Genomic DNA, 25,858 nt, shown 5'->3' with positions numbered 1-25,858 from the left:
TCATAGCTCTACGGTTCGGTTCCTCACATGGAGATGAGCATGTTGAGAGAACTCAGGCGGGCAATTGAGAAGAGGGTCCCTAAGAATGGCTAGTACAAAGGAATCATTCATAAATGCATACCAGTTGGACTTGGGCTTACCTTCCACTTCTCCATTCTGCTTTACTTCTATGTTCATGTTTTAGGGCGACGCCCTAACTACATCATCACTTATCTTAATCTATCTGACAGGTCAAACTAAATACTGGCCCGTAATAAATGACTTTGAGAAAACTGGTGTTTTAAATACAAGCTCTGACTTGGGCTGAAGACAAACGCCTGTCTTCCGACATCATTGCTGCCCCTTGCCTTGGAAGAGATCTCTAGATGGAGCTCTAAGGCTAAGTTTCCACATCTATAAAATGGGTACAGCTATGCCCATTTCGCAAGGTTACTGAGGATGAACTACGATAACATATGAACTAGTTCTCGGAAAACCATGAAACACTCACAAAGAATGCTATTTTCCAAGTTCTTATCAGTCTTATAGGTCATTCACATGCAAGCAGGAATTTTGGAACCTCATGGGTGTCAAAATAGCTGAATATTAAGCATGAGAGCAGCGGCCATTATGATTCAGCTATAGCATGATGACATGTATGAGGGAACCACTGATTCCTTGCTTAAGCCAGTGATTGACTTTCGTTTCATAAATTATTTTCAGAATATCGCTGTTTATAATATGTCAGTATTATGATCTACTGTACAGCAACATACTTCCTCATATACCTTTGTTTGTTTTACTAAAAATTTGACAATTTTTTATCGTTTGGAAAGCTGAAAAAAGTAAGTTTAAATTGTGTGTTCCTTCTATCAGCCCCTATCCACTTCTCAAAACTTTGCTTATAAATCTGACTATAATCCCACGGGGGCTCAGTACTTCTATGATCCTTGTTTTTTGTTTTTTTTTTTAAAGATTATTTATTTATTTATTTGACAGAGAGAGAGACGGCCAGCGAGAGAGGGAACACAAGCAGGGGGAGTAGGAGAGGAAGAAGCAGGCTCCTAGCAGAGAAGCCCGATGCGGGGCTCGAGACCATAACGCCGGGATCACGCCCTGAGCCGAAGGCAGACGCTTAACCACTGTGCCACCCAGGCGCCCCTCTGTGATCCTTTCTATGACGGAAAGAAAATCAAGAAGCAACGTAGGATGAAAGAAACGTTTTGCCAAGCTTCTCCCATGTGCCTAGTGGACACTGTTGTGTTACTGCAAGTTTCTTTTTTTCTTTTTTACATTTCTTTTTTTAAAGATCCTCAGATCTTATTCATCTTGTAGCTAAAAGTTTGTACCCCTTTACCAACTTCTCCATATTTCCCCAACCCCCAGCTCCTGACAAACACTTTCTGCTTTCTGTCTCTATGAGTTTGGCTCTTAATTTAAATTCCACATGTAGTGATACCAAGCAGTATTTGTCTTTGTCTGGCTTACTTCACTTAGCATAATGCCCAAACATCCCACTGATGTTGTTGCAGACAGGAAGATTTCCTTTGTTCTCATGGCTGAATGCTATCCCATTGTACACATACGTGGCTTCTTTTTGTTATCCGCTCATCCATCAAACATTTGGGTTGTTTCCATATCTTAGTTATTGTGAGTCACTGTGTATCACTATTTAAAATACACAGAGATCCCTAATCTTACATATTATTCCGGCATTACAGATAGGAATACTTGACCCAAATTGAGCGTAATCTGCTCCCAAAGATCTTGTAAGCCACAGCAACAACTCTGATGGACTCCAAACTGTTGGAAATCCAAACTTCATCTTTGTACTACCGTAGGCTGCCTTCATGCCGCACGGGCTGTGGTTAGCCTTGCACCTGCACAGCCATCACCGAAAGAGCCCGGTACTTGGTTGAACCAATCCCATTCTTCAAGAATCAAAACACAGGCTGGTGTTGGAAAAGACTTAGCCTCTCACAGCAAATTACAGTGTTTAATTCAATCCTAAGGTAGCCCAGGAGGCTGAACATTTGCTAAGTGAGAAAGAAATCTGCCTCTTTTCTGTCTCACCTCTGTGAGTCTACTCACAGCAATCAATCAGCATTACCTTGACTTACCAGGACAGGACAAATACAAAAGAGGACTTGACATTTTAGCAATCCTATAGATGTAAGGGAGTAGGTTACCAAAATTAAGTGCACATTTAATGATGCTACATACAAAATAAAACATGGTTCCAAATAACACAAAATCACTTTGTCATTATGGTTTGTTTAATCATGACAATACTACTACCACGGCTTCATTCTCTTATATAAAGGATGGCATTATACTCTTGTTGCCCAGTGAAACAGACCCTAGCCCCAGCACGCACACTCACAGTTAATAATGAATCAGAACCTACCAACAACAGCTCTTCCTTTTGCACCTTTCCCTCCCAGTGCATAGAAAGGACCTGTGTCTGACCGACACAGGAAGACTTACTATCATGTCTTCTTGTTAATTAACAGGGGAAAGTTTCTTTAAGGCGAAGCTTCTTTAAGCCAAAAATTACTTCTCATGCTTTAGCATTTTTAGTAGAGGCCTATGGAAAATTTAAGGACCACAAACACTCTTCCAAAATCCCTAGAAAACAATGTTACCTCTTCTAACCCTTAGGTGGCCCCTATGTGCAGGCTGAGTAAAGAGTGGTCACCTGGCGTGATTAAGAAAGGGGCAGGACAGTTTCCAGAAACTGCTGCACTGATGTATGAAGTGTCACCTCTATAGGTTCAGTATTTGGGTGAAGTGTTGACTTTCACTGCATGGTAACATGTCATTATTTGGAATGAGCATGAGCTCTTGGGAGCCCATTAGATCTGGACATGGACTTACACTGTGCACTGACGAGCCGAAGGAGCCTCGGGTCTTCTTCTGTAAACTGGAAGGGCTGCCTCTGTCTACCTCACATGGTTGCCATGTAGATTGAATGAACTCACTTATATTCTGTTTGGTCTACCTGGCACTCTCCCTTCTCATCCGAGAAATGCTCTTTAGTCCAGTCTGTGTTGGATTTGGATGCTTCCGCATCTTGTCGGAGTCCTTGGCCATGATTAACTGGGTCAGGGTGAGGTCCTAACTGGGATGTTCTGAACGGAACTGGGAATGCTAACTAAGTTCTAGATCTATCCCTCTCTGTACACAAAACTATAAGATGGCAGCATGAGGATGTCAGCAGCCAAGCTTGTAGTCATCTGAAGCCTGAGTCCCATTCATTAAAAAACATTATTGGAAACAAACAAATAAAACCACCAAAAAACCAAAACTAACACCAAAAACATTGAAAGGGTTGACTACCGTTCGTTTCCACTTGCTGACCTCACATTCTCCTTTCAACTAACTTTAGTAAGGCTTCTGCCTCCGCTTCTCCACTAAGTTTGTTCTTACCAAGGATACGTTGTCCTCCATCTTGCCAAACCAAATGGTTGTTGTTTGGTTTTTTAATCAGGTGACATTATAACCACATTAGATATTATAGATTCTCCCTTTGCCTCAAAACACTTTTTTGCATTGTTACTTTCAGGACATCACCCTCTCCTGTTTACAGATCATATTCTTGGTCACTTTTTCTCAGCCTCTCCCCTGGTTCTTTCTCCATTCCAGCACTGCTTGTAAGAGTATCGGCATTGAATCTGGATGGTCCTAACCCCATTTCTTCTCTATATCTGCATATACTCATCAGATAATCTCTCCATCCCTGGGCTTTAAACATCATGCACATGTGATGGTTCATTAACTCAAAGCACCCAGCTCTAACCTCTCACTGGAAGTTCAGACTCCTATACCCAAATGTCCATACGTCATCTCTATGTGGATATCTAATGGGCAACTCAAAGACCTGAATACCATACATGAACCCCCCATCCAAAAACCATCCCTTCCCTAATCTTCTCATTTCAATAAATAATACTAAATTGCTCAAGCCAAAAAATGGAGGCGTTGTCTTTGATTCAGTTTTACAAGCTCCCCTTCTCTTCTGTCTTCAGTGACCATTTCCTAAGTCCCTTTTAAATATGGTCCCATATGAGACCCATGGTCCACCACTTCCACTTCTTATCTCTGAGGGTGAAACTCAACTAAAGGAAGCCCTCCTGCAGACTTGAGCTTAACTCAGAAACTGACTATTTCTTTAACACCTGATTCTAAAGGTACACTCAGGGGCACGCCGGACTTTTATGAGGTGTCTCTTCAGGTGGCCTCTGGTCACAAGTAAGTCTAAAGTAGTTACAAATGGCGCCTCTGAACTAGCCTTCCAGAAAGAATAATTGCTATTTCTGGGCTGTGTGCTGTTGGAGACTGTCCTCATAATTAGATGTTCTCCACTGTGAAAAGAAAAGCAGAAACTGAACCATCTCTCGTATAGTGAACTAGTATCTCATTTTATAGGTGTGGATCAAGGTCTGGGTTACAAACAAGAATAAAAGAGATGCCCGTCTTTCACACTCTGATTTTGGGAGAGTAGGGCTAGTGGTTTCATTGTACCTTGCTGTAACTTGAGGGCCTAACACAGAGACTGTAATAGTTTCATACCAATACCCAAAATATGAATGAACACCCTCGGAAAAGTGTGAGTCCACCCTGAATGTCACTGTTATAGACTGAACTGTGTCTCTCAAACTTCATATGTTGAAGTCCTAACAACCAGGGCCTGAGAATGTGAGTGTATTTGGAGGCAGAGTCTTCAAAGGAGTAATTTAATAAAATGAGGTCATTAGGGTGGGCCTTAATATAATTGGGTGTCCTTGTAAGAGGTGATTATGAGGCAGACACACAGAGAGAAGACCATGTGAAGACATAAGGAGAAGAGGGACAGCTACATGCCAAAGAGAGAGGCCTCAGAAGAAACCAAAACTGCTGACACCTTGATTGGTTATGTAGTTTCCAGAAATCTGGGAAAATAAATTCCTGTTATTTAAGCCCCCCTGTCTGTGGTATTTGTTTTGGCAATCCTAGCAAACTAGTACAGTCACTGTGGTAGATGTCATATGCTCCAGAATTCTACGGACCACTGTACTGCAGGGGAGAGGCCCCCAAGCAGGCCCAGGCCTCGAAGATCTGGCAGAATAGAGGAAGCTTAGATGGAAACAAGGACAGAGTCTACCACAAAAGAAATGCCCTGCCTAGTCTACAATCCTCCTCCTCACACCGGAGCCCTGGAGAGAAGTCAAGGCAGGGACCCAAAGGACTGTGTTTGAGGCCGACAGTTGGTAGCCCGAGGTCAATGTCAGGGTTCTTGATATGTCTAAGCTTCAGTCACCCCATTGATAAATTGGAATTAATCATTTGGGCCTCACAGAACAACTCACAGGGATGATGGACAGCAAATTACTTTGCTAACTCTGGCACGCTCTATGCATGTGAGAGGTTACTCTTATTCTTTTTACTCCTGCTTTCATTTAACAAAATCTAACCAGTGGCCCAGGACAAAACGCATTCAGCTGCACTGATGAATGCCACCTGCCTCTGCCATTGCCTTCTTCATTTGTTTCCATTTCAAACACCCTGTGAGCAGAGTAATTGAGTTTGAATTGCTTGGGGGATCCTCCTCCCTCCCGGCTTCATGCAAGTAGAAGCTCACAGTTGCTAATGATTTATTATTTCACCTCCTAAGTGTATTTGGCGCTTGTACCCAACACAGCAGCTACATAAGGGGCGCACACACGTGCCGTCACTTCCAATACGGACATGAATAAATCCAGGCTGGCCCTTCTGCCTTGATCGCTTATGGAAGCGGCTCTTTCATCCTCTGAAACGGAAATGTTCCTATCTCACAGCCTCTCTCGTGGGACCTGTGTTTAAATTAACTCAGTGTCCTCTAGTGGGCTAGCTTCCACTCGACCCTCAAGGTTTTCACTGCTCTAGGAGCGTTTATAAGGACTGTGATTTTCCAAGTGCAGAGGTCTTCCTATGCATGGGAGCCCACGTATAAATAAAAACAGCTCACATTTTAGATTACTCATTATGCGCTAAGCATTTTACAAGTGTAGCCTTTTAAAGACTCATACAACTGAATGAGGTGAGAATTATTATTGTCTCTTTGTACAGGTACAGTGGTTTTTAAACCATGACTGAATTTTTAGACTCTCCTTCCATGCTGAGGTGGGTTCTATATCTCCTCCCCCCCTTTTTTAAAAGATTTATTTATTTATTTGACAGAGAAAGAGACAGCCAGCGAGAGAGGGAACACAAGCAGGGGGAGTGGGAGAGGAAGAAGCAGGCTCCCAGCAGAGGAGCCTGATGCGGGGCTCTATCCCAGAACACCGGGATCACGCCCTGAGCCGAAGGCAGACGTTTAACGACTGAGCCACCCAGGCGCCCCATATATCTCCTCCCCTTAAATATGCGTGAGCTGTGACTTTTGGCCAGTAAACAACTGAAATGGTGTTCACTGGCTTCAGAAGCTTGACCATCAAGAGACCACACAGTGTCAACCTTGATTATTGCAAATCTCACTCTTGGAGTCCAGAACCACCATATGAGATATCTGACCACTCTGAGACCCCCATGCTGGAGAGTCTGTGCCTTCCCTTTGGCCTAGAGTTCCATATGAACCCAGCCTCCCAGTTGTCCCTGCCAAGGTGACAGACATGGAGGAGCAAACCCGTCTTGAATCTTCCAGACCAGCCCATCTGCCGGTTGATTATCATCAAGTGATCTCCACTGACACCTTGTAGAACAGAAGAGTCACTCAGCTAATAACCTACTCAAATTTATGAACCACAAAGTTACACAAGATATTAAAATAGGTGTTGATTTAAGACATTCAACCTTGGGACAGTTTGCACACAGCACTAAAGAACCCAAATACGAGTTGAAGAAGCTGAGGCAAAAAAGGGAAGAACTTTCCAAGGTCACTTTGATGATGTTGTGAATCTGGAGCTGGACTCCAGAGTGTGACTCTAGAGTCTGACTTCCTAATTATACTGCCTTTTCCTAGAAAATCCATCATGATATAATAATTATATTATGAATAAGATGAGGAGAAGAAGTGGGATTCTGCCCAAAAAGAAGTTTCTTCTAACAGAGCTGCCAATAGTAAAGACAGGTCAGCTTCAGCCTTTAGAGAAACAGCTTTTTCATTTATCCTCAAATAAGTGACTTCAAGTCTCTCTCTAACCTCTTATCAGCTGTGTGACCCTGAGCCAGGAACTCAACTCTAAACCTTCACTTTCTTGCTTGTAAAATGGAAAGATAATAACTATGAGGTTCAAATGAGATCAGATCTAGCACAGACTACACACTCAAGTTTAAATGCTGGGGAAATCCTCAGAGACCATTTCTCCCCCTCAGAGATGATATACCATCTTGGCAGTGCTTGGGACACTTGCCAATGGCTGAAGAAAAGCTTCTTTGTTATGACCGAGGTGGTTCTATCAGAAACTTCTAGGTGAAGAACAGATATTCTGCTAACTATCTGCAGTGCACAGGACAATACAGCTTCTAGCCTTTACCCCAACAGAGAATTACCTAGTCTGAAATGTCAATAGGGCTGGTGTTGTAAACACCCTCATAAAAGAATTGTGTAGCAGCTAAAATAGACAAGATTTCACCAGGATTCAATGGTATCTCTCAAAAATTCTGTTATTCTAGTTTTTTTAACACTCTATGATTCTGACCTTCAACCATTCTATGATCCCTAGATTATAAGATCAAAGAGGTTTTTAAATGTTATGATTCCAAGAAGCCACAATTCTAAATTTCTAAGATTCCATTTATTACTCAGAGGTACTTGAAATATAAGACTGCTTTCCCAAGCTTCTAAGATGCTAAGATCTTAAGAGGCTTTAATCTTAGATTCTAAGGCATCTTGAGGTTAGGTTTCTAATAAGCTCTATTCCAAAAAAGAAGACTTCTATGATCCTACAATAACATAATGCTACAATTCTAAGACATTACTGTGCCGTAGGGTACGTTTCTAGATTCAGTGTGTTCAGAGCATGGAAACTCTGAAGGTGAGGGGCGAGGCTTTATCCTTAAGCTTATATCCCCAAGTTGTTTGTGATCTGTTTGTATAATCTAATAACCATGTCTGAGGGATGGAGATTTCCATTGAAATGTTTGTTTCAGTAGATGAAAGTTCGGCACCTATGATGCAGTAGACCATTACTGGCCCAGTCTGGAATAAGTTGAACATTCCTCAATGCGAAAAGGATACTAACTTTTGTGTGCATTACATTGAAAAAGCATAACTTGTGGGATACAATCATGAAGGTAATTTAAGTTTTTATCCCTTTGTCCCTTTACATCTATTCTATGGGGAGAGTTGTGCTCTGCTCCTGGATTATATTTCAGGCTAGCCTTATACTTCTGGTGATGTATAAGACATTAACATTGAGTTAATCAATAAGCAGCTTGTCTGTTCCGGAGAAACAAGCCAAACTTCAAACTTCATTCACAGTTGCACCTACTTCCGTTTCCTGGATCTGGCTCATAACCAGCTGCCCACCTATATTCAGAGGGAGGTTTGTGGTGGGCTCCCTTTTCTTTCTCCACATGGCTCTTTTATTATCCTCTCTTGCCTTCCTGGTCATGATTTCAGATGCCTCCAGGGATCAGGAATAAGTGTGGGGGAGAAGGAGAGGAGGAAAAAGGTCGGAAATATCTTACTTGATTGAACTGTTGAGAGAAAACACAGGTCCTCCTTTGGGCTGGCACATGTTTAAGCAGATCTTCTTTCAGGAAATATCAGTGAATTCCTCAGATGTGCTACCTCTTCTCCGTGGCTGGTGCTCTCCTCTTTGTGTCTCCCCCAGTATAAGACAATGGGTCTATTTCAGTTGACTGGGCAGGGCTCCTCCTAGTGGAGCCACAGAGGTCCACAGGAGACCATGGTTCATCTTTTGTCTTTGGAAATGCCAAGAGTCCAATTCAGTCCCAATTTAGTCACTTTCTCCTCCTTGAAGTTGTGAGCCAGCCCTTGCCATTTAAATGTCTCAGGTCTGAGTCAGACCCTAGGTCACTCATGGTGCCTCTCTGAGTGGTCTCTGCAAATCCCCTTTCTAACTTGAGAAGAAGGGGCAGGCTCTCCACCCAATGCTCTGTGCTTGGTTGTAGAAAGAATGGGATGGGGTATGGAGTAAGTGAGAGGCTTTTCCAAAATTCCTCATCGAATCTCTAACATTTTTTTTTCCAGCCATTCCAACATCTTCCATGGTCTAGAGCAGTGGTAAGTAAATTACGGTCTTCCAGCCAAATCCTGCTCACTACTTGTTTTTATAAATAAAGTTTTATTGCAATACAGCCACACATTCATTTTCATGTTGTCTCTGGTTGCATCTGCAGCAGAGATGAACAGATGCAACAGAGACCACACAGTCCACCAGCTTACACCATTTACTTGCCCTTTACAGAAAAAGCCTGATGGACTCTGGGCTGGAGGCAAGGGCACAAAACCGATTTTTCTGCCACGTTCTTCTGCAGACACAGCACTGTCCTTTCTTGATTCGCCTTTGGAAGGTCACATCTAATATACTGGGACCTTTATGAAACTGAGACTAAAATAATTCTACTTTAACCTTCTGTCATCCTGTTAACACTTATATGGCTACTCATGAGCCAGGTATTATGTGGGATATCTACCCAAGTTACCATGGTTATCCTTACTAACGTACCATGAGGCAAGCAACATTGATCTCATTTTATGGAAGAGGATATTCAGCTTCAGAAAAGCTTAGTAACTTGCTTACATATACACAATCAGTAACCAGAGAGGTGGAATCAAACTAGGTCTATCTGATTCCAGAGGAAATGCTCTTCCAAACGCCTCAGCTTTCTCCAGCTGCACTTTTCAGAGGCTGTTTGGAACCATGTCATTACTGATGCTTCATTTCCCATCCCCAGGAAAGTATAGTACTGTTAGCGTTACCATTCCTGGAACATGGGGTCTGGGCACATTGGAAGCACTCCTTTGTTTCAATAACATGAGAATTATTTATTCAATAACTCCCTTCCAAATCAGGGTTAAGCCAGATGTTGTCAGAGTCACCACTCTACAGTGTGCATTCCAGCTGAATTTCAGAACTCTTTGTTATGAATCTCCTCCTAGGGAGACTGTATTTTCCTGACTTCTGGTAGTGAGAAATGTCATCAAAAGAAGAAAAAAGCCCATAGGAAGCCTAATTTACCTTTTTCAAGAAGGAATGGAACCATTAGGAAAACACATTTGGCATAATCTGGACTACTCCCAATCCCATCTCCCACTGTCCCATTTTTTAGATGAGAAAAGCGAGATCTAAAGTAAAAAACAACAACAAAAATAAATAACTGGTCCAAAAGGACATGGCAATTAATTATAGAGTGAAGAGAAATTACATTTCACATTCCAAGCCCAGTTTTCCATCTAACATGACAAGGACAAAAGGCAACCAAGCTCTTTTTACTATTTTCCATCTTTCCCCAAAATATTCTGTGTTAATCTAAAGACACAGAGGTCTTTTATTATACTGTAAGAAAAATGATGTACTGTATGGTGACTAGCATATAAGGAGAAGAAGAAGAAGAAGAAAAAGAAGAAGAAGAAGAAGGAGAAGGAGAGGGAGAGGGAGAGGGAGAGGGAGAGGGAGAGGAAGAAGGAGAAGGAGAAGGAGAAGGAGGAGAAGGAGAAGAAGAGGAAGAAGAAGAAGAAGAAGAAGAAGAAGAAGAAGAAGAAGAAGAAGAAGAAGAAGAAGAAGAAGAAGAAGAAAAATAGGTGAAGAATCAAGATTTCAGAAGCTAGTAGAAGATGTCAAATTTACTGAATGAGAGAGGTCACCAAGCCATCCTGTGGAAGAACAAATTGTTCCAGAATGTATGGGAGAGGAAAGGGAGTACACAGAACACAGCAGAATCCCAGAAGAGTTTGAGGGCAGCAGGGAAAAGGCAAGAGAAATCTGGTCAGACTGAGAGTGGGGATAATAACCATATAGTGCATAGCATTTTCACAAGCTAGGTAGACTGCACTTAAGATGATGCCAAACCTTTTATTTCCATTGTATTAAGAGAACTAGTAAATTTTTAATTACTTTTCACCCCTTTAGATGTCAGACTGGCATTTCTTCTCAATATGGCATATGCTGAGATTTAGGCAATAGCTTATTTTGTTCAAAGTACTTTGATGTTCATTAGTCCTCCATCCCGGAGCTGTCCGTTCATGTGTTGGTTCATGCTGCACACGCTTCTTGAGTACTCAGTTGTCTTCTACAAACCTCTCACTCATGCACTCAGGCAACACTTTGGTCAAGAGGATTCTTTGACCACCACAACCGCAGGGGCCAGGTATTGTCTGTGTTCTTGTCATGCCTCCCACAGCTTCTGGTACATAGCAAGCCTTTAGGAAACATTGTCTCATGGAACTGTGTTGAATTTTAGTGCCTGCCTGGAGTACTGGCGACCCAGGTGAATGTCAAAGGCTTCATCATTGGGTAAGTCACAATAATTTGGGAAATGCAGGCAAAAATATCTCAGAGTGTTCTGTGATGAGAAGTAGAAGAAGGTGAGGGATGACTTCAAGAGAGGTGCAGGGGGAGGCTTCTCCTATAGGCTGATCACACTCTCCAGCCTCGTTGTGTACATGGAGGTAGAAAGGTCACTCTAGCTGGCCCAGATAGAGGCTTGCTCTTAAAGAAAGAACAAAATTAAAATCCTGAACCTCCTAGTCCCTGTGTTAAGTACCCTGCACCGATTACTTGCCTTCCTCGACTATAAGAGGCTTTGACAAGCAACAAGTGTGGGACATGCTGGGGCTTGATTATTCTATTGAATAGGGTCCAGATAAGTTGGCTAAATGAAAGACATCCTTCCTGCCTCTGAAAACTAGGCTGAAGAAATAAAGTGAAATTGGCAAATACAACATTTCAAATGAACTCCAACCACTACCTTCAAAGACACGAGAGTCAAACCAATATATTAGGTTCATAGGAGCTGTCCAAGGTGTTCCATGTATATTAATTGGCAATATCACTCCTGAGTCCACATTACATACAGATATATTGAAACTCATTCCAATTCAGCACACATTTATTAAAGGCTGACTCTTCATTTACTTACCCATTCATCACTCACTGGACAGATGTTTTGTGTGCCCAGAACCATGCTTGGTGCTGCAGAGACAGGGCAGATCTTAACTAACATTGCTCTGCCCTGAGGAAGCTCATAATTTGGTGAATGACCCACACAGTGAATGATCATGCAAACAATCAATGAAAATTTGATAAATGGAGGAAGGAAAAGCACAAAGTGTGAAAAGAATGTATAATTAGGGGCCCTCATCCAGTCTGAATGTCAGTAGATGCTTCCCTGAGGAAGTGATACTTAGGAAAGACATGAGGATGAGTTGGGAACGAGGCACCCAGGATATGAGGTGGGTTCTCTAGTTTGGAAAAGCATCTACATCTTCTGCCACAGGGCTGGTGGCTGTGTATAGAGAGATAGAGAGGGACAAATAAGACCCATGATATACCACATGAGTCAGAATACTTTAGAAGCAAATATTGAAAATCTTGGACAAGCTCAAGTGAGTATGACAATAAAGAACTCTAATATGTCATACAACTGGAAATCTGGAGGTTGGCAGACTCTAGGAGCTGCACAGTGAGTGTATCTATAATGTAATCAAGGCACAGATTCCTCCAACCTCAGCCTCTTCCTCTCTCTCTCTCTCTCTCTTCTATCCTAGCTCTAGATTTCTCCTGAATCTGGTCCTGGTATTCCTTGTAGTCACCAGAGGGCTTCCAGAGGGAATATGACTTTACAGCAATGTTTCCTTGTTCATGATCAGGAGGACAGCAGAGAGGGGGGCGCCTGGGTGGCACAGCGGTTAAGTGTCTGCCTTCGGCTCGGGGCGTGATCCTGGCGTTACGGGATCGAGCCCCACATCAGGCTCCTCTGCTGTGAGCCTGCTTCTTCCTCTCCCACTCCCCCTGCTTGTGTTCCCTCTCTCGCTGGCTGTCTCTATCTCTGTCAAATAAATAAATAAAATCTTTAAAAAAAAAAAAAAGGAGGACAGCAGAGAAACCCCTCTGTCAGGCATAAACTGATGGACCTCTCTTTCAGTTTTCTTGGGCTAATTAAGTCAACCCTGAATCCTGGCAATCACAGGGGAACACCATGCACTGACTATGGAGCAATCAGAACCCAAAACTGAGTAGGGCATGAAGTCACCCTCTACCTGCAGGGATAGAAGTAGGTGCCAGAGCAGAAGCAGATCCATGGTAAGAAAGAAGAAGTAGGATGTGTGCAGTAGATGCTGAGTTAGCCACCATCAGTGTGTTACACTGCTGTCTGTGAGCACAGAGAAAACTCATGTCCAGCTTGCATGGAAGACGTGATGGGAGCATCATTATTTTTGGTTGTGAAAACTGGGTTTTATTCCTGTTCCTCCACCTACTGGCTGCAGTAGCTAGATTAACAATTCAGTATCTCATTCTCAGCTCAATCCTCTGCAAAAATGGGGGAAAGAATTACAGTTGAATGGCACGCTTTTGAGAATTGAACACAATAATGTAGAAAATGAATTTGATCTATGACAGATAATCCATGTATGTTCCTTCCTCCTTCCCTGACCTTCCATCTGTCTTGCTCCAGAGAATGGGGACCTTTAATTCTCACTGGTAAAAGCATAATTTATGAAGCCTCGCTAGCAAAGTTGGGTTTGAAAATTGGGGAGGGGAGGGCATGCAGAGGGCATATCTTGCATATAACATTGGAGACAGAGTAGCATAACTTCACACTGGAGGATAGGACAGCCAGGCTGCTGGGCATGGATCTGAGTGTGCATGGGGGTGACTCTGACTACGTGGGCACGAGGTGAGAAATGTAAAGCAGAGGAGATATAGGTCTGGTCTGCTTATCGATAGCCCACCATGCTGGTCTCAGAATCAGGCTTCATTGCGTGTCTTTTCTCCACAAGAATTCCCTCTCAGAAGGTTCCTTGGAGTTCATAGAAGACAGCTGAAGCAGGCCAGTGCCACCTGCTCACTTCTGTGCCTGGACATGCATAAATGTTACCTAGACACCTTGAGATCCCACGGTAGGAACAGTATGTACTTAACCAAAGGGAATGAGGGCTAACTCAATCAAGACATACAAACTTGTTTCTCTGGTGTCAATCCCCAGAATGGAAACAGAGAGTCTAATTTTGCTCTCATTTAAAAAAACTCATAAGAGCAAATAATGAGGTTGTATGCTAGGATCTCTCCAAAGGGTGAATGTGTGAAAATGGAAGAGAATTCTAAAGACAATCTTTTGATAAAATCTGGAGGCCTTAGGAAGCTCTTGCTTGGGGAGGGAGTTAAGGAAGGAAAGTAGGAATGTAACACTGCTTCCAGAGTTTGGTTTTGGAACATCCTGAGGTATTTCCAGTATAGTAAGCAAAACGGGAAACATGAAGAGCAAATGTAGCCTATTTGGGAAAAGGTAAGTAGCTCAAAAGTGCTGGAACATATGTTCTGAGAAGGGGTTGGAAGGAGATGTGGTTGTAGACATAGACAAGCATTAGGGAATAAATTGCCGTTATTTCATATAAGATGTCTAGATTTTATTCTAAAGGCAAAGCAGAATTAAAGAATGTTTTTAAAGCAGGGACATGTTATACATGTTTCTGAGAGAGTGCTCTGGCTGCAGGAAAGGTGGACTGAGTAACAGCAGACAGGGAGACTAGTGAGGAACTTTCTGTAAAAATACAGGTGAGAAGCAATAAGACCCTGAAAATAAGGGTCAATAGGGAATGAGAGGAAGCTGGAGAAATGGGAGTGACTGTACAATGAAGGGACTTATCTGCTATCTTGAAGTGGCTTCTTAAGAAGCAGAGAAGCATAAGCTTGGAATAACCAGACTTTGATAATTGGCAAAGGAACATCAATGGATCCCTCATTTGTGTGGAAATGGCATTAGTTTCAGGTGCTGAAACAGTGTCTGGGTACCACTTGGACATCTGGGTAAGACTCTACTGCCTGGGTCTGAGAAAACACAAAGAACCAGAGACTTGGAAAGTTCAAGTACTCTGAAAAGGATGGGCGATTTCTGTCTTGAGAGTTTGATCATACTGTGAGAAATCCCTAGTGGGGGGTTTCATATTGTTCATATTTAGGCATTTGTGCTGCTGGTAATACAAGATTTACACATGCAATTCTGACGTGTGGAATTCTTTGGTGTTATGGGATGAATTGTGTCCCCTACAAAAGAGGGACATATGCTGAAGTCCCAAGACCCAGGACCACAGAATATGACAGTGTTTGGAGAGAAGTTCTTTAAAATGGCAATTAAAGTTAAATGAGGTCACTGAGGTGGGCTCTAATTGAACATGACAGGTGTCTTCATACAAAAAAGGCATCTGGACACAGGCACACACTGAATGAAGAGTTCGTGAAGATATTAGAAGAAAACCAACAGATGGAAGAAGCCAGAGAGAGAGGGTTCATAAGAAATCAACCTTGCTGATACCTTGATCTCAGACTTCTGGTCTTCAGAACTATGAGAAAATAAATTTCTGTTGTTTAAGCAGTTCAGTCCATGGTGTTTGTGATGGCAGCCCTAGAAAACTAATATACTTGGTGTAACCTTGTAGGAAAGTTCCGGTGGGATCATTCAAGCTGCTAAATGGGATGAGTGATGGATGTTTGAATGGTGTTTTTTGGGGTCATCTGAATCAAGGTATTTTTGTGATATTTCTGTTTAGTCTATTACTATTTTAGTTCGTGATATCTCATTGTTATCTGACAGATATTTTTAAGATGATCGTGGGTTGAATTCCCACCCTAATCATCACAGCATGATTCTCAGGGCGCAGAATGGTTTAGAGAAGCTGCCAGAGGTGGTAAGCAGGACTCCTTTAATATCCTCTCAACTTCTCCTGCACAGGCAACAGCCAACCCTGACCAGTCAACCAGAAACCTCACTAGTAAGCCAAGCAGATTAACAGGAAAAACAAGAACCAAAGAAATGGCTTCTAGAACATGCTCATGCTTATCACTCATCCCCCCACCCCCAACTCCAGGCTTTCTGATCCAGATAGTGTTTGAAATTGAGAATATTTATGGAGGACCACCTTTACAAACAGCGAAAAAATTTTTTAAAGATTTATTTATTTATATTAGAATGAGGGAAAGGGAGAGAAAGAGAGAGAGAGAAGGAGCAGGAGGGGCAGAGGAAGATGGAGAGAAATTCCCAAGCAGACTCTTGCTGAGTGCAGGGCCAGATGTAGGGCTTGATCTCACAACCCCGAGATCATGATCTGAGCTGAAACCAAGAGTTCAGATGCTTAGTTAACTGAGCCACCCAGGTGCTCCCAGCAGTGAAATTTTTAAAGGACTTAATAGTCTACACTACTGGAGTGTGACTTGGAGAATGACACAGTTGACTTGGAGAAGTGGGCTATATGATTGGGCACTGGTGACAGGTCAGACCTAGGAGGACCTTACTTCCTGAATCACCACTTTATGGTTCTAGTCCCTTGTCCTTGAGACTGGTAGGTACTCACTGGGTTACTGTATCCTGATGTTGTAGTTAGAAGATGTAAGACACATTGGGTTGGGTATTAGGAATGGACGACTGGGAGTGATAGATGGGGAAAGAGCTAAATTGGGCTTATTTAGTCTCAGTAAGGAGGTTTAGTTTTAGCAAAATGGAGTTTTCCATAAGTTCAGTGTATATTGTCCACTTTTTTGAGGTTTGGGGCCTCAGCAGAGGGTAATTTTCTTTGTTTGCCTTTATGAACATGTCTACCTGTCTCAGGACCTCGAAAGGAGAACAGTGATAGGGTAAGCCACATTTTGAATATTCCTATGTCATGTTGCTTGGACAAAAGGAAGTATTGTCGTCATACTATTGTAGTTCTATTACCTTGATGTTCCCAATCTTGTCATCATTCCTGAGCAACAGGAAGCCATTGAAGGCACTTAGGTGGGGACTGATGGAGTAAGACCTGCCTTGGGGAAAGCACAGCAGGGAGACTTAATAGGGAGGTCAGAGAAATCCACTAAGATACAGCTCCAGGATCCCTCATTCATTCTATCCATTTACTTTACAAATATTTATCAGGTGGTTATTTTGTAACATTGATCTTGGTTCTAGAGATACAGTGTTTGGAAAAAATCAAGTCACTGCCTACAAAAAGTTATAATATAGTAGAAGAAAAGGGATAAATAAACATGCTGTCATGTATAAGTTTTAGAAGGAAAGAGATGAGGGGCACCTGGGTGGCTCAGTCAGTTAAGCATCTGCTTTTGGCTCAGGTCACGATCCCAGGGTCCCACATCCGGCTCCCAGCTCAGCGGGGAGTCTGCTTCTTCCTCTCCCTCTCCCCCTCCCCCCTGCTCTTGCTCTCTCTCTCTCTCTCTCTCTCAAATAAATAAATAAAATCTTTTTTTAAAAAGGAGAGAGAGAAAGAGATGAAGCAGGATGCCATTGGGGGCTGTGTTATACAGAGGGAGGTCAGATAAGTCCTCACCGATGAGAAAATATTGACAAAGACTGACTAGACGGGGTCACAAGACATAAGGACATTTGGGGAAGGAGCATTTTAGGCAGTAAAAAGGTCCTGAGGCAGAAATGTATCTGGCTTGTTGGGGAAATAGCAAGAACACCAGTGTGGCTACAACAGATTCAGTGATACAAAGAGGGATAGTAAATGCATTTGGAAAATTATCAGGGACAGAGAGAGGGAGATGAGATTATAGAAGGGCTTGAAAAGTATTCCTGTGTCTCTTGGCCAAAATTTCATCAAAATGCCATTTTAGTTTCATGACTTTGGAGTTCCCAATCTTGTTCTCCTTTCTGAGCAATTTCAGGAAGCTGTGGAAGGTGCTATAATGGGGATTGACATTGTACTGACATGTCCCTTGACCTGGAGAAAGGCAGGAGGGCCTGGGTCAGGGGAGTAATTAGAGATGGGCAGGTGGAGGTAAGCATGGCGCTCACGGACGCACTTAGAAAGCCCGCACTGGGTGGGCAGCAAGTCACCGCAGATGGTCACGTTCACGGATGTGCAGGAGTGAAGAGAATGTGGAGAAGGAGCTCTTTAGATTTGCTCTGTGTACTCCTTCTGATTTCTCAGTTGTCCAGTTTATCCAGCACAGCTGTTCCCATAAACACTGCCACAAGGAGACAGCGCTCAAAACTGTGGAGAGATGTTTTCATGCATGAGCTCTCACCAGATGTCAACCCCTGTGCACGTGCCCTGCACTTAGCAGCAGCTGCACTGGCAGCTCTGAACTTGGCAGGAGGCCGTCTGCTCTGCCCGGAACCTACCATGGTGCTTGGGCTCCAGAGAGGCACCTGCAAGGTGGAGCCACATCACTTTTGTAAGCAAGAGGCAAAGGAGCACAGGGAATTGCATTCCTTTTAAGATCCTTTGGGTGTTCTTCTCATCTTCGTTGTAAATAGTTAGTGCATGCTGTATGTCAGGCACTGTGATACATACTTGCAGAAACTTACTTACTTCTTATCAACACCCACGAAGCCTTCTCACCCTCATATTCAGATGAGAAAATAAGGGGACAAAGAAATGAAATACTTTGCCCAAGTTCACACAGCTAGCTTGGGCTCATTGACCCAGAGGAAACTAACCCCATTGCCATCCTGGCATGACGGTACACCAACAGACAGCACACCTAAGGATCCCAGGCCCCTTTACAGAGTGAAGACCAGAAGACCTTGCGCCACCTACTGAAGACCTCATGACAGGTTCATTTCACACGCTCATGCATGCCATAGCAGGTGCTGGCCTAATTGATTTTACATTTTTTATTTAACCCTCCCAGCAACCTGACTTTTGCAGCTGAGGAAACAGAGCTCACGGTCTAAGAGCCATCAGGTATCTGGACAAGGGATCTAAGTACAGGGTACTTTGATGATTGAGCATTTGCTTCTGACTCTCATGCTGTCAAGACTCTGAGCAGAATCTCTCCCAGGGCTCAGGCTTTCAGGGTACAGATTTGGTCTTCGAGCCATTAGCCTGACACAGCAGCATGAGATAGAAATAGAATGTGAGCCTAAACACAGACTTTCAATTTTTCAAGGAGCTGCATTTAAAAAAAAAAAAAAGCTAAATAGATAGATGAGATTAATTCAATAATATATTGGATGAAGGGGTGGATTTGTCATGACGAGCAAGGGGTGATGTGTGGAAGTGTTGAATCGCCATATTGTACACTCGAAACCCATATAACGTTGTATGTTAACTATACTGGAATAAAAATCAAAAATAAATATGAATAAATAAATAAATAAATAAATAAATAAATAATATAACATAATAGGTTCAAAGTAATATAATTTCAAAATATAAATGATGTAATTATTAATGAGATAGGCTACATTCCTTTCCTACATACTAAGTCTCTAAAACATGAACAGATGAAGGAAAACAATGGGGAAGGAAAGAAGGCACGTAGGCACTTAATTGATTGGAGCCTCATATTACTCTTGCGTATTGGGCCTCATGAGCTGAATTAATTATCAAGGATTTTTGTGTGATAATCAAACAAAGCAAGTTGCCAACAGTAAAGCACGATGTAAATCAGAGCTCCCTGCTTGCCTCTCCAATGCCACCACTCAGTTCCCTATCCTGCGCCTGGAGCGTGTTTGATGGTATTTCTCTCCTCCTGGCCTGAACCTCTCCTCTCTCTCTGCCTTATTCATTCTGTGCAACTTCCCCTGGGACTTTTCCATGGAGCCCCATTTATCCACATTTTGAGTTAGATACCACCTCTCAGCACGCTCATGGGGTCCTGTGTTCCTACGGTGGCAGCAGGCAGTCGGCCACTGCCCTCTCACAGTTTTATGAGAATCTAAGAACCTGTCTTCTGATTTGGTGGTGAGCTCCCCAAGGGATGTAATGCCTTGTTCATTATAATACTAGCACTTTGCAAAATAACTGGCATATAACTAAATTTTGAATCAATAAAAGCAAAGGTGACCGAATAAGTGAACACACGAGTGAATGAATAAATAGTTTATACTTACAGAACACAGGAGCTTTACTGTATTTTCTTTTTAATTTTTTTTTAAGATTTTATTTATTTATTTGACAGAGAGGGAGACAGCTGGTGAGAAAGGGAACACAAGCAGGGGGAGTGGGAGAGGAAGAAGCAGGCTCCCAGTGGAGGAGCCTGATATGGGGCTCGATTCCAGAACACCGGGATCACGCCCTGAGCCGAAGGCAGACGCTTAACAACTGAGCCACCCAGGCACCCCTACTGTGAGTATTTTCATACACTTTCTAGTGTCTAGTGTCTTAAGTACAACAGGCATATTAAACGCCTCTCAGGGTTTGTTTTTTGGGGTGTTCATTTGTTTGCTTGTTGTTTTGGGTGGCTGGTTATTTCTCTACAAAACACCCATTTTCTTTACGGCTATATGGCCCAATCAGACTGCAGACAAGAGTTTTGTGCTCATCAAGAAAGGACAACAGGTGTTATTCTAGAGACATCTACCGCCTGAGCAAGAGCTGAGGCCTTAATTTACTCTGACAACTTCTTTTAAGTAGCCAAAGTGAATTGGAAACCTTCCCTTGAGACATGTATTGGACAACACAGTTTGGATTAGCCTAATAACTGAATGTCAACTGACTTCCAAAACAAAGCAGTGAGGCATGCTTCCCTCTTTACAAATCAAGTAACCCAGAAGAGTACAGCCTCAGTAACCACTAATAAGGATTCTCAGAGGATTGAGGCCAGCAAGGGAATTGTTTTTACCCATAGGCTAAAGTCCCAAGACTTTACCTTAGTATCTGCCACCCTTAATAAATTAGCCCTGACTTCCCCAAACATTGAAAACACTTGGTGAAATCCCACAAGCATTTCTAAGGAAGTAGAGGGGAGAGGGCATTCCAGGTTGAGGGAAGAATTTAAATAAGGGCCCTAGAGTCAGTTAAGTTTAGCAAATCAGTTATGTCCATAAGGTACTGATGAAATAGGGAAATAAAGGCCTGGTTATGAAATGTCTGAGTAAAAATGTTGGTCTGAACAAGGTGGTATCAATGTGTTTTTCCTTCTTCCTCCTCATTAAGCACCACCATAAATTCTGGAATTGGTGCAAGAGACCACAAAAGGTGAACGCTCAGAAGTAGAAGGGAGGCAAGCTGGTGGTTAGGGCTCCAGGACTGGAGGAACAGGACAGTGGCAGGGGACCTTGTATGCCGTCACCCAAGAGAAGAAGGTCACCTAGATCTAGCATTTACTAATCTTTGACCAAGGGGAGAAAGTGCAGGTGGCTCATTGCACGTCTGGATCAGATAGGAGTCTCTCTGAATACATCAGGCTACTCAGACACCACCATCAAGAGGGTTTGGTTGGGAGCCCCAAGAATAATAAGAGGACAGAAAAGAAACTCTATAAGTCTTCCGAGATTCCCTTTTTCTGCCAAACCCTCTGAGGGGGTCAGACAGAAGGCAAGAAGGACCCAAAAAGCAGGTGGCTATCACCAGGAAGCTCTTTTTGGTCCCCACAGATCCTCCTTTCCCACTCAGATGCACCAGGAGAGTAGGCAGGTGGAGGTGCGGTTCCAGTAGGTGGATCTTACCGCACTCCTTGTCAGCGGAAGACATCCCACAGCTGGACTTGCAGTGCCCCCAGCTGCACTGACGGGGCAGGGAGAGCCCCACCAGCACCAAACCAAGCAGATGAAAATAACATCATGAAGATTGTGAGTATCACATTCCCACTGGAGCCACACCTCACACTTCAGGCCAAAGCCCACATTCTAAACCTAAACTGGGTGTCTGGTTGCTAAAATAAAAGATTTTAATAGGACTGGAAGTATTCTAACAGAACAAACAAAATGTCCAGGACACAAGTGAAAATCATCTGGTACATCAATGCCAAGAAAATCCCAACTTCAATCAACTGATGCCAAAGCAGGATGAACCAGATGCTGGAATTACATCATTGTGTGACAAAGATTTCGACGCAGCCATTATAGAAAAATGCTTCAAAATTCACTTACAAATTCTCTTGAAACAAATGAAAAAATAGAAAGCCTTAACAAAGGAATAGAAGTTACATGTAAAAAAAAAAAAAAGAACCAAATGAAAATTAAGAAACTAAAAAATACAATAACAGAAATTAAAAAACAAACAAACAAACAAACAAAACAACACCTCACTGGATGGGTTCAATAGCCAAGTGGGAATGACTTATTCATCAAGAGCGTGTGTTATTAGTTAACGGATGGACACCTAGGTCAAAGGAGCAACATTAAGATCATAGAAATAGATCTGTACTCTCCTTATGCATCTTTTCAGCCAACTCCAATCCGCCACCCTGACTTCTAACAATGAAGATCAGTTTTACCTGTTTTTCGACTGCATATACATGGAAAAATACAGGATATACTCCTTTGTGGAGTTTTTTGGTTGTTGTCAGTATTAGCTGCGTGAGATTGTTCCCTATCGTTCAAGTTTTTCGTATGTTCAACTCTAGTAGGTACTGTCGAATAGTTTGCCAAGTTGGTTTTATGAAAGTTTACTTCCTCCCGCTGTGTATCCAAGTTCTAGTTACTCCACGCACTTGTTTTTTCATCTTAATTATTTTATAAAATTTGAATATGTCTACAGTGATATCTAATTGTGATTTAATTTATACTTCTTTAAGGACTATAATTGTTACTAACCTTTTGGATGTTCCCATGTGTAGTGTCTACTAAAGACTTGACCATGTTTTTTTGTTTGTTTGTTTTCTTGTTTTTTTAAGAAATGGACCTGCACAGATGTGCTCAATTGATCTTGGACAAAGGTGAAAAGGTAACTTAATGGAGGAAAGATTACCTTTTAAACACAATGTGCTGGGCTATTGGGGCATCCATAGGGGGAAAGAATTACCTTAACCTAACCCTCATACAGTATATAAAAATTAACTCAAAATTGATCATAGACTTAAATATAAAATATAAAACTACAAAACTTTAGACAAAAGAAGAAGAAAATCTCCAGGATCTAAGGCTAGTTGAGTTCTTAGACTTGACACCAAAAGCATAATCCAAAAGAGAATAAATTGATAAATTGGAATGCATCAAAATTTTTAAAAGTTTGTTCTTTGAGATTCCATGTGAAGAAGAAGAAAAGACAGTCTATAGACTAGGAGAAAATACTTTCAAACCTCATATCTGGCAAAAAACAAAAAGGTATTCAGAATATATAAAGGACTCTTGAAACTCAACAGTAAAAAAAAAAAAAAAGAAAAATAAGACATTTCACTGAAGATATACAGATAACAAACAACACATGAAAAAGTCTTTGATATCATTAACCACCAGAGAAATGCAAATTAAAACCTTCGACAGATGAATCAATAAAGAAGATGTGGTATATATATATATATATATATATATATATATATATATATATATATATTCTGATAGAGCCATCAGAAAGGATGATTACCCAACATTTACATCAACATGGATATAACTGGAGGAGATTAGGCTAAGTGAAATAAGTCAAACAGAGAAAGACAATTATCCTATAGTTTCACTTATTTGTGGAACATGAAGAAAAGCAGGGAGGACATTAGGAGAAGGAAGGGAAAAATGAAAGGGGCAGGGAAGAGAGGGGGAGATGAACCATAAGAGTCTATGGATTCTGGGAAACAAACTGAGGGTTTCAGAGGGGAGGGGGTGGGGGGATGGGCTAGCCCAGTGATGGGTATTAAGGAGGGCACGTATTGCATGGAGCACTGGGTGTTATACTCAAACAATAAATCATAGAAGACTACATCAAAAACTAATGATGTACTGTATGGTTGACGAACATAACATAATAATAAAAAAATAAATTAATTAAAAATAAATAAATTAAAAATTTTAAAAACTAAAAAAAATTAAAAATTAAAAAAAAACCGCAATGAAATAGCACTACATAATTATCAGAATGGATAAAAATAAAAACAAAAAGATACTGACAACACCAAGTTCTGGTGATGACACAGAGAAAATGAAACATTCATACATTAGTGCTGGGAATGTAAGATAGTAGAGCTACTCATTACAACAGACGATTTCTTGTAAAACTAAACATAAAGTTACCATATGACCAGGCATTTACAAGCCTGGGCATTTATTTCAGATGAAGGAAAGTTTATGTACACACAAAAACCTGTATGTAGATATTCGCAGTGCCTTATTTGCAAGAACCAAAATCTGGAATCAACGTGCACGCCCTTTAGCAGGTGAATGGTTAGCAATCCGTGGTGCGTAAGTGTCGTGGAATACTACTTGTTAATAAAAAGGAACAAACAACTTGGATGAATCTCCAGGAAATTATGCTGCGTGAAAAGAGTTCATTTCAAAAGGTTACATTTTGTGTTATTCCATTTATACCACATTTTAGAGGACAACATTTTAGAGATGAAGAGCATTTTAGTGGTCAGGATTAAGGGGCAGAGTCAAGTGGGGTGGCCATGATGGTATGGACACGGGGATAGTCATGAAAGTGCAACATGAGAGATCCTTGTGGTATTGGAATTATTCCATATCTTGACTGTGGTGGCGGATACAGGAACCTACAAGGTAACAAAATTGTATAGAACTTAACATAAACACACGTGCATAAAATAAAACTGGGGAAATCAGAATGAGATCACAAGATTGTATCAGTGTCAATGTCTTGTGATAGTTAATAGAAGTTTGCAAAATTTTGCTACTAAGAGAAATTGGGAGAAATACAGAAGGGATAGCTATCTACAATTATCTCCGGAAAAACTTTCAATGAAAAATACTACTTGCTGTAACTTGGGGGCAGACTATGTGCTAACTAAAGCCTTTAAGCTCTATAGGAAGTAACTAGAAGGAGTCAGTGTGAGAGTGTGTGTCAGTTTCCATTGGCTGACTTTAGGAAAGTACCATAAGGAAGCAATGAGCTTGGTCATTGCTTGGCTTGTTTGTAAAAGGAAAAAGAAATGAGAGACAGTTCAGAAATCTGGGACCCTGAAAATTTGGCAAAGTGGTTACTTCTACACCCTCAACAGTAGGGAATGAGATTGACAAAGTTTGGATTAACAAAGACACATAAACATTCAGTCTTTCTACAAAAGAGGAGTGTCTCAGCCTAGTTGTCTGAAAGCAGAGTCTGAGATAAAGTTCCTTGTTTATGTGTCTTATTTGAATAAGAATGAAAGACTAGGGAAGTGTTGCAAGGAAGGAGGAAAATCCAACCTAAGAATATTGGCCACTCCAATTTTGAAGAACTTGGATGTAAGTGGAGTAAAAAATGGAAGGAGTTTGGCTTCCACATATCTTTAGAGACCCAAGGTCCACTGACTAACCCACATTGGACTGTTCTTTACACTATCTGGCAAAGTGAAGGAATCCTGCAGGTGTCATTGAAGTCTAACCAACTGACTTTAGGTTGACAAATTGGACATTAACCTGGTTGGGCAGGACCTAATCACACAAATCCTTTCTGAAAGTGTCTAGATGTCACAGTCTTGAAGCAGCAGACTCTCCCCATTGTTGGCTCTGAAGAAAGAGGCCGCCATGAATTCTGTAGCCACAAGGAAGTGAAGTCAGCTAACAACCTGATGGAGATTGGAAGCAGATCTTCTCCAGTTGAGCCTCCAGGTGAGGACACAGCCTGGCTGGCACCTGGATCCCAGCCTTGGAAGACCCTAAGCAGACGGTATCGGTGAGTCATGCCAAGACTTCTGACTTAGAGAGATTGTGAGATAATGATGCATGTTGTGTTAAGTTGCTAATTTACAGCAGTTTGTTATGCAGTGATAGGAAAATGATACAGTTACCTTGCATAGCATAGATCTTAATTACTTCTTGGCAAAGATATATCACTAGGGTCTTGTCCTAGCAAATCGTTTTATTATATTGTCCCTTATTTTTTTCTGAAATCAACAAAGACAGTTTGTATAGAAGGGAA

The sequence above is a fragment of the Ursus maritimus genome, unplaced genomic scaffold (genome assembly GCF_017311325.1).
Source record: "Ursus maritimus isolate PB19 unplaced genomic scaffold, ASM1731132v1 scaffold_9, whole genome shotgun sequence".
Classification (NCBI taxonomy): Eukaryota; Metazoa; Chordata; class Mammalia; order Carnivora; family Ursidae; genus Ursus; species Ursus maritimus.
This window is presented reverse-complemented; position numbering follows the sequence as displayed.